Source organism: Pseudorca crassidens, chromosome 14 (genome assembly GCF_039906515.1).
Source record: "Pseudorca crassidens isolate mPseCra1 chromosome 14, mPseCra1.hap1, whole genome shotgun sequence".
Taxonomy (NCBI): Eukaryota; Metazoa; Chordata; class Mammalia; order Artiodactyla; family Delphinidae; genus Pseudorca; species Pseudorca crassidens.
The window spans coordinates 39,036,011-39,056,028 of record NC_090309.1 but is presented as its reverse complement, the minus strand read 5'-3'; the positions used below and the strand labels follow the sequence as shown (position 1 = coordinate 39,056,028).

The 20,018-nt window shown below is 43.9% G+C and overlaps 1 long non-coding RNA gene across 1 annotated transcript in view; it reads right to left on the bottom strand.

The window, feature by feature from the left end:
- The window catches only part of LOC137206201 (uncharacterized), a 75,449-nt gene that overhangs the window by 53,702 nt on the left and 1,729 nt on the right, over positions 1-20,018 (bottom strand). The window lies entirely within an intron of this gene.

Genomic DNA, 20,018 nt, shown 5'->3' with positions numbered 1-20,018 from the left:
GTGCCCCGGTCCGGGAAGATCCCACATGCCGCCGAGCGGCTGGGCCCGTGAGCCATGGCCGCTGAGCCTGCGCGTCCGGAGCCTGTGCTCCGCAACGGGAGAGGCCACAACAGTGAGAGGCCCGCGTACCGCAAAAAAAAAATAAATAAATAAATAAATAAATAAAAGGAGTGAACTATTGATACACACAACAACTTGGATGGATCTCAAATTATGTTGAGTGAAAAAAGTCAAACACAAAATATTACATTTGTATAACACTTTGACGTATAGCAATTTATATTAAAAATTTTAAATAACAAAATTACAGAGATAAGAATAGATTAGTGTTTGCTAGGGGTTAGAGATAGAGAAGGAGGGCATGAGTACAAACAAAGCAGGAAGGATCCTTGTGATGATGAAACAATTCTGTGTCTTGACTGTGGTGGTGGTTACATGAACATACACGTGATAAAATTGCATAGAACTACATGCACACACATGCACACACATACACACAAGGGCATGTAAAGCTGGTGAAATTGGAATAAGCTTTGTGGATTGTACTAAAGTCATCTGCCTGGTTGTAATATGGTACTATGGTTATGCAAGATGTTACCATTGGGGTAAATGAGTAAAGAGTAAATGAGTAAAGGGTAAATGGAATCTCTCATTACATTTTTAAAGGCATTAGCTATTGCTTTTACTCATTCTTTTTAAAAAATTGACATATAATTTTTATGCCATAAAATTCACGCTTTAAAGCTTGTAATTCTGTCATTTTTAGTATATTCACAGTTATGCAGCTATCACCATTAATTCCAGAACATTTTCATCCCTCCAGAAGAAACCCTGTATGCATTAGTAGTCACTCCCCATTCTCCCCTCCCCCTTCCTCTAGAAACTGTTAACCTACTTTCTGTATCTGTGGATTTGCCTATTCTTGATATTTCATATAAGTGGAATCATACAATATGTGTTCTTTTGTGTCTGGCTTCTTTCATCTAGCATGTTTTCAAGATTCATGCAACTTGTAGCATGTATCAGTACTTTATGCCTTTCTGTGGTTGAATAATATTCCATGATATAGATATGCCACATTTTGTTTATTCATTCGTAATTGATAGACATCTAGATTGTTTCTACTTTTTGACTGTTATGAATAATGCTGCTAAGAATATTTATGTGCAAGGGTTTGAAAGTAGGTTTTCAATTTTCTTGGGGACATACCTACAAGCGGAATTTTGGGGCCATGTGGTAACTCTATGTTTAATTTTTTGAGGGACTGAAACAGTTTTCCAAGATGCTGTGCCATTTTACATTCCCGCCATCAGTGTATGAAAGTTCCAATTTCTCCACATCCTCACTAACACGTTATTGTCTGTCTTTTTTTTTTTTTTGAAATTTTTTTGATGTGCATCATTTTTAAAGTCTTCATTGAATGTTACAATATTGCTTCTGTCCTACCTTCTGGTTTTTTGGGTTTTAGCCGGGAGGCATGTGGGATCCCAGCCCCCTGACCAAGGGATCGAACCCACAACCCCTGCATTGGAAGTCGAAGCCTCAACCACTGGACTGCCAGGGAAGTCCCTGTCTTTTTTTTTTAATTTATTTATTTTATTTTATTTTTGGCTGCGTTGGGTCTTTGCTTCTGCGCACGGGCTCTTATCTGGTTGTGGCCAGTAGGGGCCACCCCTCGCCGCAGTGCGCAGGCCTCTCACTGCGGTGTCCTCTCCTGTTGTGGAGCACAGGCTCCAGGCACATGGGCCTCAGCAGTTGTGGCACACGGGCTCGGCAGTCATGGCTCGTGGGCTCCTGAGCACAGCCCCAGTAGCTGTGGCACACGGGCACAGCACTCTGTGGCACGTGGGATCTTCCCAGACTAGGGCCCGAACCCGTGTCACCTGCACTGGCAGGTGGATTCTCAACCACTGCGCCACCAGGGAAGCCCTGTCTGTCTTTTTGATTATTGCCATAGAAGTGGGTGTAAAGTGATATCTTATCGTGGTTTCGATTTTCTATTTCTTATGGACTCAGTTTTAGTAGCTTTTGTCTTTCCAGGAATTTGTCTGTTTCATCTCTGTTTTCTAATTTGTTGGCATATAATTATTCATAGTTTTCCCCATAGCCCTTTTTATTTTTGTAAGGTTGATAGTCATGTTCTGTCTTTCGTTGCTGATTTTACTCATTTGAGTCTTTTCTCCTTTTATCTTTTTCAATCTAGCTAAAAGTTTGTCAATTTTGTTGATCTTTACAAAGAACCAACTTTTGGTTTTATTGATTTTCTCTATTGTTTTTCTAGTCTCTGTTTCATTTATTTCCTTTCTAATCTTTTTTTCCTCCCTTCCTTTACTTGCTTTGGTTCTAGTTTGCTCTTCTTTTTCTAGTTACTTCAGGTGAAAAGTTAGGTTATTGATTTAAGATTTTTCTTTCTTTTTAAACATAGGCATTTATAGCTTCTCTTTATATTCTTTTGCAACTTCATGTGAATCTATAATTATTTCAAGTTTTTATTTTAAATAAAAACATTAAAAAAAGTATGTACTTATGCTATGCCAGGGGAGCTGTGTGTAGTGATGGCTCAGTCATTGCACATACCCTCAAGGAGCTTAGTCTAGTGGAGAAAGATAGATACAGAGTGATTTGAAAGATGAGGAGATGGCTGCAGAGAGGAAAAAATACTGAAGGATGTCCAGTGAAGCCATGAAGGCACAATTGAGGGCTTACATGAATTGAAGAGTGATGCTTTCATCATGGGAGTTCCATACTCAGAGAGACCAGTCCCTAAGGAGGTTAAGATTTCTGAGATTTTTAGGGACCACAGCTAAAGCCATTTGGGACAGGGATGGAACCACACTCTGATTAAGGCTAATGTTCCTAGCTGAGGTCTCTTCTCTGCAGCTCAAATGCTCAAAGATATCTCCATCTCCTACCAAGTCACTCAGAATGTTCAATATATTGCAGATTGACTGCCTCTGAAGGATAGCAAGAATGATGTTTGAACAGGAAGGAAAGGCTAGAAAATTCGTTGGAGTTGCTAATATTGTTTAAAATTTCTTTTAAGTTTAATTTTGAAATAATTCCAGACTTACCAGAAAGTTGCAAAAATAGTACAAAGAACTCCGAATACTCTTCACCCAACTTTCCCAACTCTTCCAAACATTAACAGCTTGCACTGAATTGCTAACACTTTTTAATATTTATTAAAAAAAATTTTTTTGGACTAAGTAACATTATTTTAGTTTATAAAGCAAAACAATATAAAGAGGTACACAGGTGAAAACTCTTGTTTTCGCCTCCGCCCTTCTACCTCATCATTCTCTCCCCTCACAAACACTCGTAATCATCCGGGTTTTTTTGGCTGCACCATGCAGCTTGTTGGGTCTTAGTTCCCCTATCAGGGATTGAACCCAGGCCCTCAGCAGTGAAAGCGTGGAGTTCCAACCACTCGGCCACCAGGGAATGCCCATCCATATATTTTTCTTTATGCAAAAATAAACAAAATATTTTTATACCTCCCCTTCTTCTCTTTCCCACCCAAAAAACTGTTCTGGACCTCACATTCATCATTTGACAATAGAGCTTAGAAAGATTTCCCAACCAGAACATAGTAATGCTTTTTTTTTTTTTTTTTTAAATTTAAAAAAGACTTGAGGGACTTCCCTCGTGGCGCAGTGGTTAAGAATCCGCCTGCCAATGCAGGGGACATGGGTTCGAGCCCTGGTCCAGGAAGATCCCACATGCCGTGGAGCAACCAAGCCCATGTGCCACAACTACTGAGTCCACGTGCCACAACTACTGAAGCCCGCTCATCTAGAGCCGGTGCTCTGCAACAAGAGAAGCCACCATAATGAGAAGCCCTCTCACCGCAGCGAAGAGTAGCCCCCACTCGCCACAACTAGAGAAAGCCCGCGCGCAGCAACAAAGACCCAACGCAGCCAAAAGTAAATAAATAAATATTTTTTAAAAAAAGACTTCGGTATTTATCCCATTAGTATTTACCCCATCTCTGCCCCACCGTCCTCCAGCATCGCTTTAGACATAGCTCATGCTTCCTCACTCTCTTTCCTGTCTAACCTCTATTGTTTAAATCCCCAATTCCCCAAGCATAGTTCATTCTCTGTGCTGACAAGCTCAGAGCTTTTACAGACCCCAGCTAGTATGACTGGAGCAAAGCCACCAACCCCCTGTGCCATCAGGACCATAGGGACACATTCAGAAGGGACAGCAACAGGATGATGATTGCCTTAGCATGAGCAACGCCCCAAAGAGATCACTCTGGGCCAAGAATAAAAGATGATATGGAACAAGGCCTTGTTGCCAAGCAACCCCAGAGGGGATGAAATTAACGCAGTCTGTTTTTCATGTAACTGCATCTCAGATGAAAGCTGAGGCCAGAGTTGATCCCATGCAAAATTAATAATTACCGTGTGATTCTTTCTTTTAAATGGCTGCTGCCAAAAGGCTGAGAACTGAAGAAACCAGTCCTTTTTTAAAAGGAGTGAGGGGGAGGGGAAAAAAAACAGAACAAGTAAATTCAGATGCTGTGTTTTTCCATTTGAGTCTTAGGTAGGAAATCAGGCATTTCTATCTTAGACTGCTGTTGAATCTGCCTGGTGGGAAACCTGCATTAATAGTAGATCCCAAGTTGACAAGATAATATGCACCAGAGAGCTGTGGAAAGATTTTTTTTAGAGGCGAGAGAAAGCTTCAGATCACTTGAGACCATTTTAATCTCCTTTTCAGAAAATTTAAAATGTACTTTTCCCTATTAGTATGTTCAGAGAGGATAAATTACCATAAAAATAAAATATCCCTACTGCTTCCACCCACTCTCCCTAACTCCACACTAAAGGCTGAAGGAAGAGCACAGCTTGATATGCTTAGTAACTCTTGCTTTTTGAGAGCTTATCAATATTAAAAAGACATAAATGACATAGAAAAGAAGATTCCACCCCCACTCAACTTCTGCTGCATTAATTTGGGTAAATTAAATGTGTGGTTAGAGCAGAGCAATGGCCTTCTTACCAAAAGAACCTTTTTGATTATTATTTTGTGGTTGTACAATAAAACATAACTCAAAAAAAGAATTTTTAGCTAAAGAAACTAATTTTATCAGAGAAGGAAAACTTTCTTCCTGAATGGGAGGTCTGACCCTAACTTCATGCTGGGAAGGTAGGAACCAAATTAGGTGTCTTCCTCACTGTTTATGCAGTATATTTATTATTAGCATTGAGGCAGGACACTCTGTTGCTTCCCTTCTGCCACCCACCCCCTCACCTCAAACTGGTCCAGTTTGGGCAAATACCCTCCCAACCAGCTTGCCTCTGTGAAGCAATGAGTGCTTGCTGATAGAGCTGAGCAGAATATACTAGAACATGGAGAAAACCAGATAGCAAAAAGCATATACACTTGATTTTTGGAACCTCTGTCATTTGCGGTCTCAGCAGGAAACAGATGCTACATTCAAACTGTGTGCTTTGAGGAGCATTTAATAAAGGCATTATTTACAAGGGTTGGTGGGGGAACCATAAAGGATTGATGTTTTCTTGGGCAGGTAACATTGGATTGGGAGTCATTATATGTCTAAGGCCTGAAGAAGTGAGAGAATTGGGAGGCAGAGGGGTAGTACGGAGGGGGCCTCCTTGTAAGAATGTAGCCTTCATGGGGGCATGTATACCCTGGTATCACTTGCCTCCTTGTCTCTGATCTCTGGCTAGGGTTCCCCATTTGGCTGAACCCCACTGGAAGTCAGGGGATAAGGAAGCCTTTGAACGTAGTCAGTGTAGGTGAGCCTCCCAGGCATGGAGCATCGGGGAGAGAGATTGTGACACACGAAAGACAGCCAATGCTAAACCTCCGTTAATCTCTCTGGTTCCCAGTCTATTCAGTCATTCATTCAGCCAGCATTACTGATCACCAACTGTGCAGGCACTGTGCCAGGAGATACAGCAGCAAACAAGGCAGCCCTCCTGGAGCTTACAATCCCTGTGGCTGTGTCAGCTGGGTGAGGCTCAAACTACAGCTCGACTGAAGGTTTAAGATCACACAAGCCCTCCACCTCCTAGCATGGTGATCGCATGACTTCTCTTACTCCTCTTCCCTCTTGGTCAGGAATAGAATTTCTCTTGTTACTATAAGTAGTGGTGGCAATGGGGGTGTGTATGTGTAGGTGTGTGTGCTAAGGCATGAAAGCTACATACACAGAGGAGCCCAGAAAAAAGAAAACAGTTGGACATTAGGAAAGGCAGGAACAGTGGTAAAGCCAAGTCAAAGGCTCTTCACTCCAGGGCGTGGCCTTTAAGGACCCAGCTTCTACCTAAGCATATGCGCTCTGCTTCCTCCACATATACCCAGCTCCCATAGGTTTTGCCATTTTTCCATGCCAGTCCACTCAAGGCCACTACATTTCCTATTGGGGGTGGCATGTGGGGTAGGCCCCTGGTCCTGGACAATTAGTGGCCATTCCTGGACATAGAACAGCTTGGTGCTATTTCTCTGAGAAGGGGGCTCTGGATAAGGGAGGATCCCCCTTTGTAGGAGACATTGGGTGTGGCAGAGCCCACAGCTGACATGCTCAGGGCCCCTTACTACCACACGATAAGCTCCTGGAGGTCAGAGGTCAGGGACCTGGTCTTACATTGGTTTTCCAGTAGCAAAGGCATTGTTTCTTTTAAGTCAGCCACTTAGTCAATATTTACTGAATCAGACTGGGCAAATAACCCTTAAGTTACAATTGGATACCTCAACCACATCCGTTCTTGGGGATCTTTTAACACACAAAGACATTTGACATTTGTTGAGAAGGACTTTGCTGATCCACAGGCAGAGAAGATGACCTGTGTTAGGCTGATGAAGAGACATGCTGGCAAAGCATGCATCCTGTTGGGAACAATGGCTCCCTTTCTCCTGAAATGCCTCCCAGCTGTGTGTGGCCAAGCCAGGGCTAGGCTCAGATCCTTGCACTAAGGAGTGTCTCACATTAGCAGGAGAGCAAGTGAGGCACTGCCTTCCTGCTATGGTAACCCTCTTATTTCGTTTCAGTGATACAAGTTATTGACATTGTGCAGAGAGACTGACACCATCGATTCTTCCCAGAGCGAAGTTGGCCTTTCTGATGATAAGCATAGGACTCAAAGCTATGTATCATGGAGGTGTTTTCTTCCTGGGTGGATTCGAGGAGTAGAATTCCTTTGGCTGAAAAATGGGGGTATGAACCATAGTAAAAGCTGCTAGCAGAAACGTCTGTGAGCTCTCCTTACATTTCTGGCCTAGAATCTCTGAGGCAGAAAACAACTGTTCTCCTTGCAGGAACAGCTGGCCTGTTCTGCAGGACACAGCTTTCCAGACCAAACTCTCAAGTCCTTGGGAGACCTGCTTATCCGGAGATTAAGCTAGACAACAACTTGAGAGTTATCCGTGAACACAGGATTTGACCCTTGGGGCAGAGGAGGGTTTTAATTAACTTCATCTGAGAAGTTTCCAAGGCCTTTCCAGCTGTTTTGGAATGTTGTGTTCCAGGCTTTAGAGGTTAAAACTTCCCTTTCTGGCATCCAAAAGTGACTTTTGGAAGCAAAATAAGAATAGCTTTTAGACCCCAATATCATAGTACATCAGCCAAGCCTGGATCTTGCCACTAAATGGTGAGAAACTGTCTCTGGGGTTTCCTTAGGGACAGAATGGCATGTTTGACCTTAGACATGAGGACTTGGCAGTCTTGGAGCAGACTCTGCTAAGGTCTGGGTCTTCTCCCAATATCTGTGACTCTGAGGGGCAGCTGGCAAAATTAATGGCCAGCCAGGCAGTGTTGAATTCCAAGAGAAGAGAAATGTTGGCCCATCAGTACCCTGAGGCCTGGTTTTCCTGACATCTTGAAAGAGAGGGTACCTGTTGGGACTGGTGGATCCAAAAAAGTCAAGGAAAATGGTATGGGATTTGTTTTTTTCTACCTAAAAGGATGTGCTGCATCTTTTCATGAGTGGACATCTGATTCTTTCATTCAGGGGGTGTTGATTGAACCCCTTTTGCCCATCAGGTACTGTCAGTGCTGGTGGTTGAAGGACAGAGCAGTAAACAGTCACACGTTTTAAGGGCAAGGACCATGTTTCATCCTCCCCGGTCTTGCTTATAACGGACATTCACATAGTATTTCACTGAAATGGTTCCCCCAAAGTCACAGCTTCTCCCATTCACCAGTGTCCATTTTCTTTCCCTTTCCCCCCTTTAACTGATCTCCTATCTCACCAAGTCAAGAAAATACATTCATAGTCTTCCCTATGCAAGTTGCTGACTTGCACAACAGTTCACCTTACAAACCAAACCAGAAGAGAAAAAGAGGGAAAGGAAAGTAAAATTGGTTTCCCTTGAGCCTTGCCTGGTTTTCATCTGGCACAACCTGATTCTAAGAGGTTGCTGGTCACACTGGCAAAAAGCCTGTTTCACCCTAACTCTTTCTCCCCACTGCCTACTCTCTCATTTAAAAAAAAGTTGTTTTTTTTTTAATGAATGTTTTCTGATTATGAAAGTAATAAATACCATTTGGAAAAGAGAATAAACTCTTCTACACACCCAATACATTTAAAAAATGATTTTCCAGGGTGAATTTCTGAAGCCATGCTTGGCTCTTCCCTCCCAGAGTTTTCTGGAAGAGGCAGATGAGTAAATCCCTCCATCTCTGGCCTTTGAATCCATCATGGTACCTGTTGCCCATTGAGAGTGCTTTAGCCCCAGTGCCTGTGATTTTATGCAGATGATCGTAGCTGCCCAGATGTTCATTTTACCCAGATTTTTACTAGTAAAAGTGTGGGAAGACAGGCAGGAAATGGAAAGAGGGGCCCAGAGGTGAGATTTTATGTTTATAGTGGAATTAGCACTGGACTGGGGCTGAGCCCTCAGTTTGAATCCAGGCTTTGCGGGTAACTAGCTATTTCCTTAAGAGAGTCTCTCAGCCTCTCTGAGTGTTTATCATTTGTAAAATAATAGTTGATTTGGTTATCGCTAAGGTTCTATAAATTGCCCTGACCCATAGTTTAAGAATAAACGTTTATTTGGTTAATCTACTTTCTCTTTCCACCATGGTTCTCACTCCTTTCATTTCAAAGACCTACCAATTTTACTGTTTCCTGCTACCCAGCCCCACCGCTCTTCCATGTAGTAAGGAGCGAAATGTTCTCCTTTCCAGCTCTTCATGTCAGTGAGCAAACTCATCTCACTTCTTAGTCATTTCCATTCTCTTTCTCTATGCTCTTTCTGTTGTGTTCCCAGCCTTTTAACCCAAATGAGACCTCACAAAAGCAGGTTTGCCCCTCTGATCAAGGGCTTTAATTGACACATTCAATTAATTAACAAGTCTTTAATGTGCACCTACAATAAACAAAGCAGAGTTCAGCACTCTTAAAAACATAAAATACGTTTAGGATGTGTTCTTAGCCTCCTAGGAGACAAGACCTCTAAGGCTGCAAACCCCCTTGCTACCTTCTGGTCCTCCACTGACTTCCATGCAGCCAACACTGATAACCATCTGTCACGCTGAAACCTTCTCTTCCCTGGGCTGCTGCATCTCCACACCCTGTTTTCCACCTTCTGTTACTGAACGCAGGTGCGGCTGCTGGCTGCTCAAAAGCCAATACTCAAGAGAAGAGTGTTGGTTGGAAAAGGAAAGATGGTTTATTCAGGAGGCTGGCAACCTACGGAGAAGGCGGACTCCTGACCCAGAACCAACTCTCAAGATTCTGCTTGGCCATGAAAGTTTTTAAAGGGAAAAAAGGGAAGCTAGTCTCACTTAATCATTTGGGGAGGGGGTCACTGTCTTCGTCATCTTTCACCGGGTGCAGACTTGCTGACTCCTTGTGATCTTTCTTTAGATGCTATCTTGTTCACACACTTGGCTCGCAGGATTACCGAAGGGGAAGCTGGGGAAAAGATCTAGTCATCCATTAATTACTTATTGTTCATTTCTACTTCTTTAATTTAAGAAAAGAATCTACATGTTAAGCCAGGCATTGTGTGATCAGGGACTTGCAAAAGCTATCCAATTAGTGAAGCATGGGGCACAAGCTACAGGGGTTAGGTTAACTATTACCTAGTAATCTCACATCTGTAATTAAGTTTTTAAAGTTTGAGGGAAACAGAAATGGATTAAAAAAAGGGCAAAAGAGCTGATTCCATTTCCTCTCTCACTTCTTCCTGGCTTTCTGATCCTCCCTCAGGCCCATTCACTAAATTTGGTCCTCGGCCCTCTTCTCTTCTCAGTCTCTTTTCATTCCCTGGACCATGTCAACCATTCCCATGACTTCAGATACCATCTATATGCTGATAATTCCCTGAAATATATATCTTCATTCAGATATATTAATATGCCTGGAGCAGCACCTGTGATCAAACACATTAACATATTTATAGTGAAATATGGGATAAATGAAAACTATAACTACCCCCCCATAAATTCCAATCAGGTTTTACTGCCAAAATAACCAAGTTAGTTATAGTGCCACTATGAAAAAAAGTTTTCATTTTCCAGAGACTTATGGACTTCAGAATTGCAGAGATTATGGACCTGTATGAAGAGGCGTGGCCTTTGTTAGTCCAGAGGGGGAAAAAGGATAACAAAAACTTCTCTGCATTTCCCTTTCCACAGACCAATGAGTATCCACAAGACTTGAGGTCTCTCCTGCTGGAATGAGAGTGACCAGAAACTTGTAAACAGTTTTTCTTGTTAAAAGTAATAATAAGATAATAAAGTCCTATCGTATCTGGCTTCTGACTACAACAATGGCATTATTAGATTCAAGTCCCTTACTCTACCTAGAATTTCTCACTTAGCTGAAATGCTTGGGATTTCTGTAACACATAGTCTCTGTACTTCCTGAATATACACACAAACACTCCTGTGTATAGCTTTAATTCTTGGGCATTCAACTAGATACATAACAATTAACAAAGTAAACTATCCAGCTCTTTCAATGACAACTGTTTTCATACCCTAGCTTAACACTTCTCTGTGAGTTGGCTCTACAGCCTGATTAGTAACAGACCTAGAGAATGTTCAAGAGGCTAGGGGTGGGGGGACAGGGCAGCATGGAGAGGCTGGATAAAATGTTATTTTAGTATTTTCAGTGAGACAGAGAAAAAATTCATGCAAATATCTCTACTCCCACCCCACCCCCGCTTTTTGTTTTATAAAGCCTTTCTTTGTCCAAATCTCAATTTTTGGATTAGACCCTTGTTGACTGTGTCTGCTTAAGTCCTAGATAAAGGCTTATTTGTTTGACCTGTCGTATCCGTAATTGGTCTAACTGCTCGTTTTGATTTTCCCATTGTGTAGACTGTGCTAGGAAGCTTGGCAGGAAGCACACTATAGAAATGTGGAACTGAACAGCTTAATGTGTGTAATTTGGGAAGTTCAGCAGATGCCAGAGCTTAGCAGGCTCCTGGCTTGTTCAAGACTGTTCCTGTGGATTTTCATTCTTGTGGGCATCACGTTTCTTAAGTCTGAGGGTTTGGGTCCCACCCAAACTCAGTCCACATAGCCATCTCCCAGCTGTCCCACTTTTAAAAGCCAGGATGGTAGCTGACACTTGGAGGCTCTCCTGTCATCTCTTCCTAAGGAAGTGGAAGGGTAATGAGGTAATTGGGTTCCAGAGATGGTTCCGGTAAAGGCTGACATATAATGCTTTCTCTAGACATGAGCGTGGACTCCTAGTTGGTTTCTAGGAGATCTGAGGGATTGCCCATGCAACATCCATCACTCCTACAGTGGATGACATGTTGAGCCACCCAGATCCCCCCTCCAAGACTGAAGCACTCATTTCCCCATCTCCTGGGAAGGTTGACAGCCGCAGTCATCAGCTGAGTCCCTCTCTGAGATTTTTCCTCAGCCGAAAAGAGCCGCCTTGCCCCAGGTAATGCTCCCTTCCCAGGGGCAGCCCACATCTAATGTCTGATTGATACAGGAGTAAAAAGACCTAGCTCTCTCACCTCAATTTGGGACAACTCTGAGCCAGCCCAGCACCAGAGCTCCCTGAAAGATCAGCTAAGGTTTTTACTGTGATTTCATTGCAGCTCAACTTCTCCCTTTGTCCACTCCTGCTTACTTCACTTCTTTCAGGTGTTGATGCTGAGAGTACTCCCCAATAAACTTCCTACACGCAGGGCCAGGGAAACCCTACCTGTAACACCCCCTTTGTCCTGGCTGGTAGCACTGTGTTTTGGGGTCCATACCTTCTTCATGTGAAGATTCAGGAGTAAACCTTAATTAGTCTAAACTAGTCAAGGTGGTTCCATTGACTTAGCCAGTGATTGGCTTAGGAAGGGTCATGTGACTCCATCCCAGCAAATGTGTTGCAAAGGGGAATCTCCTAGGAAAATTTTCCTGAATCATAAAAAGAGACAAGGGGAAGAAGAGACCCTTTTCTATCTGAATGAGATGCTTTTAGAAAGGAACAGAGCTGGGAAGAAGGTAGAGCCAAGAGAACAGCAGAGAAATCAAACCGAAGCAGAAGCCACCCTGCTTATGATCTTTTTGTCATCTGCGATAAATCCCCTTTGACATCACACTAGGGATTTGTCACACAAGGACTTGATGATGGAGTTGGCTCTACAATCTGTGAGTTTTGTTCGGGTTTCAACTGCCCATTCCATTTTCCCACCTTTTGGGGGCCTCTGCTTTTTGAAATGTTTGTTTGTCAGGATTCTTTCTCTTGGAAGTTTCTTGATGACCCAAACTCTCTTTTTTCTGACTTCTGATGATCATTAATTTGACTTTTGTTGATCAATTAAACTCTGTTTCCTTCTTCTATGGCATTATGGGCATGGAGTTTATAGAGTTAATGTTATGCAATAATGTGCATGTGCAGCTGGGGGTGGAGGGAGGGTGACTTCTAAAGGAGGCTGATTCTAGAAAACCACGTTCTGGGATGGCTTTAGATGAGAAAAGAAGGAAATGGTGACGGAAAGGTTTTCAAATTGTAGAGGAATAAGGGCTTGAACCTAATGTTTGGCCCAGAATAGGGTATTCATTTTTAGAAAAGTGCATCCTCTCCGTAGTTTATTTTGACAAGTCAGTTCATAGCTTCCCCAGAGTTTGGTGCTGGAGAAATTGCCCAGCACCGTAGTGGGACTGATGGTGGGGAGCCCTCTTCTTTCTCTCACTTGCCTGTACTCCCCTCTGCCTAAACACTGCTGCTGCCCTTTTTGTTTTGTTTTGCTAGTTGAGGTCTAATTTATAACCAATAAAATTCACAAATGCAAAGTGTTCAGTGTGATGAGTTTTGACAGTGGTATGCTCCCATGAAATCATCATTCCAGTCAACAGATGGAACATTTCTCTCATCTCAGAAAGTTCCTTCAAGCCTCTTTCCAGTTAATTCTCTCCTCATCTCCAAGGCAACTAGTGTTCTGATTTCTACCACCATAGATTAGTTTTCATGTCTTCTTGAACGTCATATATATTCTTTGGTGTATGAATTCTTTCATTCAACATGAAAGATGTGGTTTTGAGATTCACCCACATTGTTACATGTAGCCTGCTTCCCTTTTAAGACTATCCATGGGGTCCATTGCTCTCAGATTTCTCTGTCATGTTTAAGGAGGAGGCCCTGCCCCTCCTGGTGGTGGTTTTACTGTGAGACAATTTGCCACATGAGCTTCATAAGTCACTGATTCCTAAAGACAAATCAGGTGGCTCCTTTCAGGGACAGCCAATTGATCTCTCCATTCTACATGGTGATAATGATTGATGATGTCTGAACTTTTTGGAGTGAAGACAGACAGTAATTTCTCCTATGGGCTCCCAGGACAAAGATTGATAATCCCCAGGATTCTATGCCAAGATACTACCTGAACTTCGTCCTGGTGAGGACTTGGTCTCACTGCCAAGGCCAAGGGAGAAACAAACAGTTATTAAGTACAAAGTGTCTGCAGGCACTTGGTCATAAGTGACTTAATTTCCCTTCCTGGAAACGCTTTGAGAGAGGTGTTACTATACCCATGAGGACACACAGGGCTTGATCTGAAAGTAGGATTTGAACCTGGGTTTGTTGGCTTCCATACCATGATTTTTTACCAGCAGCAGCCCAAATTTAAGCTCCTATGTCCATTTAAGGTGGCACATGCGTATCTCCAGGTGACAGGTACACCCATGACTGAATTGCTGCAGGGCTGGAGAGGACTCAGGGCTAGATGTATTTCCTTTCTCAATAACTCCCACTAGAGTTGGCAGGTGAGTTTTCATTTTCAGAAATGTTCTCTATTCTTCTTAGCCAGGCAACTTTGACTTTTGGTAAAGGCCAGCAGATCTTTGTTATGACCCTTGGAAATTACTGTTGTGTAACAATTGTGTTTACAACTGAGAGAGCTTCCAGACCCGGGGAAGCTTTACAAGGGATGATGCCAGCAAAGAGGCATTAAGTTCTCTAATAGGCTTATGCCCTGATAATCGTATTAATGGCACTGTCTCATGCTTGATGCTGCAATTATGGGCCTCTCCTCTTGAATGTAATTTTGGAGTTTGATAATAATTGAGAATATGATTTTGCATTTCTCTTTAACAAGAGTTCCATTCCCTAAACAACATGATGCCCTTAATAGAGATGACTCTTGTGCCCCTTCAAATTGCTGACCTTATACATCACTACAATGGCATGAACAAGCTAGACTTTACTCACCTGGGAATTCTGAGTTTTTCCTGCATCAGGACTCTGTGGGCTATGGAACAAATCCCCTGGGAATCATGACATTGGTTTCTAGCATCTGCATCTGATAATGAGGTTTTATGTTTTTCTGCTGTTGCAAAGTCAAAGTAACCTTGGGAGAAAGGGTCTGCTTTAGGAGTCAGGTGATTTTTAACATGTGACTTAATTGTCAACATTTAAGATATTATCTCTAGTTTCAGGTGTTTGGCCTCCAGAAAACTACTTTTGGGGCCTTCTTTTTCTCAGTTGTAAGTTCCAAGGGATTTGGACTAGAATTCTAAGAATTTCACCCTTTCCATCAGAAATTAATATTTTAGCTATTGAAAGAAGGTGGTTATTGTTTTCATGGCCCCAACTGGAACTGATTAACAGACTAGCCAATCACTGCTATCCTTTTGAAGAAACCTTCCTCCACAGCATATATAAGATTTGGGGATTTTTGCTTCTGATGCTACCCATGTGCACTTGGCTCTGTGGCATGCTGGGATCTTTTCCAGGCCTGTGGTAAAGGGAGGAGGGAAGTCCAGGGCAGAGGCACCAACCAGGCCATGGGGGCTAGCCACTGAGGAGGAAGGCCCTCATTCTGAACAGTGTCCAGAGGGCTGCAGGAGTTGGCTTCAATATAACAAAGGAGGTGGAAGTCAGCTCTGGCATTGCAGGTCTTGGGCTCTCGGGGGGCAGCTCTGTGGGGCCTGTATCTGAATGGCAGGTTGCTGGGTGCTTCTGGACAATGAGGCAAAGGCAGTAAAAAGCAAAGGAGGCAGGTGTGGGAACTGGCTCAGGGCTTTTGTTCTATGGACATGCAGGTGCCCTAGGCTGACCAGGTGCTATGAGGCAGATGGCAGAAGGAGGGGCATCCAGGACTCCTTGCTCAAAAGCCCACAGTCTGGCTGGGCAAAAATACCAGGTGTGTGCTGGCACCAAACAGGGCACAGGAAACTTGCTGAAGATCAACCTCTGTTTCACCAGGAAATGGGTGGTGACATGAGAGACCCAAACATGAAAGGCCAGGGCAAAGCACATAGGATCCATTTGTGTAGCCCAGGCTGCCCAACCAGCTAGGTGGAGCACAGGTCTGTGACTGAGAGGGGAGCAAGGCTATAGGAGTGACAACAGAAGCAGGGAAACCAAGACAAAACGCTTGACCTGGAAACTTTTCGTAGACCCATGTCAGACTGACATCTTTGCAGCCACAAAGGAATGGGCATATTTGCAAATATTCTCCTCAGGATAAGTGATCAGTCTGGGCCCCTTCCACCCCACCTTCTCCAGGAAGCCTCCCAGCCTTTTCCAACTCTGGCTAATTGTTCCCTTGTCTGAGCTCAGAGCTCTTATTGTCTGCACCTTACAATTTAGCACTTAATCAGACACAGCTGTGCATTCCTCTCTAATTGTTTTGTGTGTGTTTGTCCTGTCTCCGGGGCAAGATTACAGCTTCCTCTGGAGCAGGGACTCACAATCTTTTGGGAAGGGCTCCTGGGAGAGATGTGGGTGTATATGAGGGGCTTCTGAACAGGTAAATCACTCACATTCCTACAGTGCTTTGCAGATTAGAAAGTGTTTTTACTTAAGTTATCTCCTCTATTCCTTACAATTGCCCTGAGAGGGGTGTGTATTTTAGCGTCCTCATTTTACAGACAATGAAGCCGAGACAGAAGGGGTCAAGAACCCACCTGAGGAAGACAGAAGGTATGTAGCAGAGGTGAGACAAGCCTGAGATTCCTGATTGACTGCCAATCAGCCAGTGCCCCGTAGGGGTTCATTTGGTGGACAAAAAAGCCCCCGGTGGAAAAGAGGGAGAGGAGGAAGGGAGGCCTCCACATGCCTTTCTCCCCGATGGGAATCTTGGGGAGGAGAAGTTAGTCAGGGGGATGTGGCCCTGGCTTGCAGAGCTCCTGGGTCAGGCTTCATAGAGACAACTGGGGCAAAACCGACTGGGCCACTTGTTTCTGCTTTCAGTGTCATTCCCTCACGCATCCTCTATCCTGCCATCAGCCCACAGTGCCCACCCCTTACTGGGAGTTCCTATCTTCTGAACTCCTGGTCACTCCCTCTTCCTCACTCTCTTAAGACTTTAGCTCCTGGCGCCGTGGCCTTCACACCATGACCCTGACCCCAATTCTTGCCCACATGCTCCTGGATGGCTTCACTAACCACACAGATGACCCACCCAGTACCCTGCCTCTCAGTCTCTTGACCTTATATTCTCCAGTGACTTTCTCCTCTACTCTCCCCCATCACAACCTGGCTTTGTCATTGTCCTAAATTTCTCCACCTCCTGAACCACAAACTTAAGCATCCAAAATCTCTGACTCAACCCCCTCTCCTTCCAGCATGACTGAGCTTTGACCCCTTTGACCCTTCCAGCCCACCGACTTCTGTCCTTTCTCTCTGATCATGCATCATATCAACCCCACTTTTGCCGAGGTTCTCAATTCCTTGGCAAAAGGAATTTGCTCCTCTGCCCAGCAATTCCTTCATCTGAGCCTGGACCAGAGCAGAGACAGCTGAGCTCTGCTGGAGGAAATCACAGAGGAGGACCAAAGGGCACCTTACAAGTGCAAGCCACCAACCTTAGGAGGGTTGCCATGCTGCCTTGCCATCCTGCCGTACCTCTGGTCATCTCAACCTTCTCACCTTCTGCAATGACTGTGTCAAACGTTCTCCATTCTCTTCAAATCCCTCATCTCTCTTGCCCTACTCCCAGGCTCCTCCCCAGAGTAAGAGGAAGGCATCAGGTGGAGGGATTCAACGTCCCATACCAAACCTGCCTGGTTCAGTTGACCTCCAACTGCGCCCTGGCTGTTATAATAGAGGAGGTGGCCTCCTGCATGAGGTCAGCCTTTCCACCCAGATTCTGGTTCCATCCTCTCCCATGGTCACAGGAACCACGTTTATTGTCCATTATCCTTCCCCTGCTGTACCTTTCTCTTCCTCTTCTCTATAAGGTCTTCCCCATCGGCATTTAAACACATTCAATTTATTCCACCCTAAAATTAATAAATATAAACTAAGATAAACCCACTGGTGACAAAACATTCTTTTCCAGCTATTTCTATCTCTGACCCTTCACAGTCAACCCTTTCAAGATTTGCCTGTAGTCAGTACCTTTCTCCATTTCTCCACTTCTCACGCACTTTTCAATCCACTCCAGTTTATCTTTCATCCCTTCACTCCACCCTTGGGTCTCTCCGCCATTTTGAGTGTTGTTGGCTACTGCCTCTTTACAACATATCCTTTCCCTGGCTCCATGACCCCACTTCCCAAACTCCTAGGTTTTGTTTTTTTCCTGCCTTTCTGGCTGCTCCTTCACCTCTGCCAGATAGTTTGCCTCTGGCCAGCCTTTAGATAAGGGCTCATCAGGCTCAGTCCTAGGCCCTCTTCTGATAGAACTCTATACTCTCCTAGGACACCATCTCACTCTCGGGACTTTATTGCTGCCTTTACACCAGCTACTTCATCCCCAGCCTCTCCACAGAGAACCAGACCCTACAGCCAAACATCTACTCAGCATCTCCACTTGGACATCTTACAGGCATCTCAAACCCACCTTGACCAAATGTGAACCTTGGCAAGGTTTTCTCAATCCTCTTTCCCTGAGGGTCCCCCAACTCAGAAAACGGCACCACCATCCATCTGGTTGAAGAAGCAGAGACCTGGGACTTCTCCTTGATTCCTCCCTAGCCAAACAATCACCAGGTCTTGTTGGTATCTACTTCTCTCCATTCGCTCAACTGCTTAGACAAACAGCCCTTTCCCTTATATTACAGCAGCAGCTTCCTAACTGTCCCTCCACCCCCTCCTCCCCCTTCCCTATTCATTCTTCACATTGCAATCAGGGTGATCTTACTGAAAATGGTACAGTACACCCTGGATGATCTAGTCTCTGCCTACCTCTCCAACATCCTCCTCAACCACACCCCCCTTCGTAGTGTGAACCTGCCAGGAACTCTTTTCCACTCGCCTCTCCTCTTTGCCTGAGTAAATCCTGCTCACCCTTCAGAGCTCAATGTCACCTCCCCTTGGACTCCCCAGACAAATGGTCCCTCTACCTTGCACTCCCTTTGGCCAATATCACAACTGTAATTATACAATTGATAGTGCATTTAATTGCTAAGTTCCTTTCTCTCCAGCTAAACTGTGAGCTCCAAGAGGGAAGAGTGTGTCTGCTACACACTCTTCACCACTTCAGTGCCTAGCCCTGTGCCATGCACGTAGTAGGTGGTCAACACATATTTGTTAAATAAATGAACAGTACATCTTTACCTACTCATGATGGACCAAGAGCAGAGACTGCAGCCAAATGTGCATTTAGCATGGAGTAATTTAGCGGAATAGCGGAATTCAGCATTGAGTAATTCCCCCAAAGACACAGTGTAACATTTACAGATACACTCCCAGCTGCATTAATTAATGGCACTATGAAGAGAATGCCCTTATTTTTTAATTTCAGGGCCTGGGCAGCTTTTGGCAGCTGCAGAGGATACAGCTTAATTTCCTTGTTGGTTGCCAGCTGACATTGTAGCAGTTCCTTTACTAAAACCCCTTGGCTGGCAGTCCCTGAAAGTATGTCTGTGGCTAGTGCAAGTGCATTTAAAGGGAAGGCATATGTGAAGAAACAATATACTGATCTGATGGCAGAAAAAAATCTTCAGATGTCAGTCTTGTCCCCTCACAGCGTTTAAAGATCAGAAGAGCTGCCAGAGATATTTTTATTTAAACCAAGGAACACGGACTCAGGATTAATTATTTTGACACAGAATGAAAGACTCAGGCTTCATTTGTTTATTAATTTATACACTCTGAAGAGTTCTTAAAAGAATTTCTAATATCTTTATTTCTTTAAATCTGTTTCATTAGTTTTCTAAATTATGAGAGTTAATATAACTGGAAAAAAACCTCAAAGTCAATAAGGGTATAAAACTCATCTGCCCTCCTTCTGAAACCCCAATCCCACATCTGGGGTAATGGTGGTTAACAGCCTGTCTGTATCTTCCAGATGTTTTTCTATGAGTACACAAAAATCTGACTGTTTGGACTTTACATCCCAGTCTTAGGAGAATCATGTGATCAACATAAAAGCAAAAAGGACTGAAGGCTGCAAATCAAAACTTTCCCAGATCTGACTCAGAATTCGTTTCTAGAGGACCGCACCCACGTGGCTCAGTGCATCCAGCAGTGCATCCACCTGCTCTTCCTTTTCGCTCTGAGTTTGGATTAAGTGCCCATAGTTGAGTAGGCTGAGCTCAAAGGTGCCTGAAATGACTACTTTAGCAATTCCTTCTCTTTCAACTAATTCCGCCTCAGAAAGCCTTCTGAAAAATGCAAATAATTGAGGGTGTGGTGTTC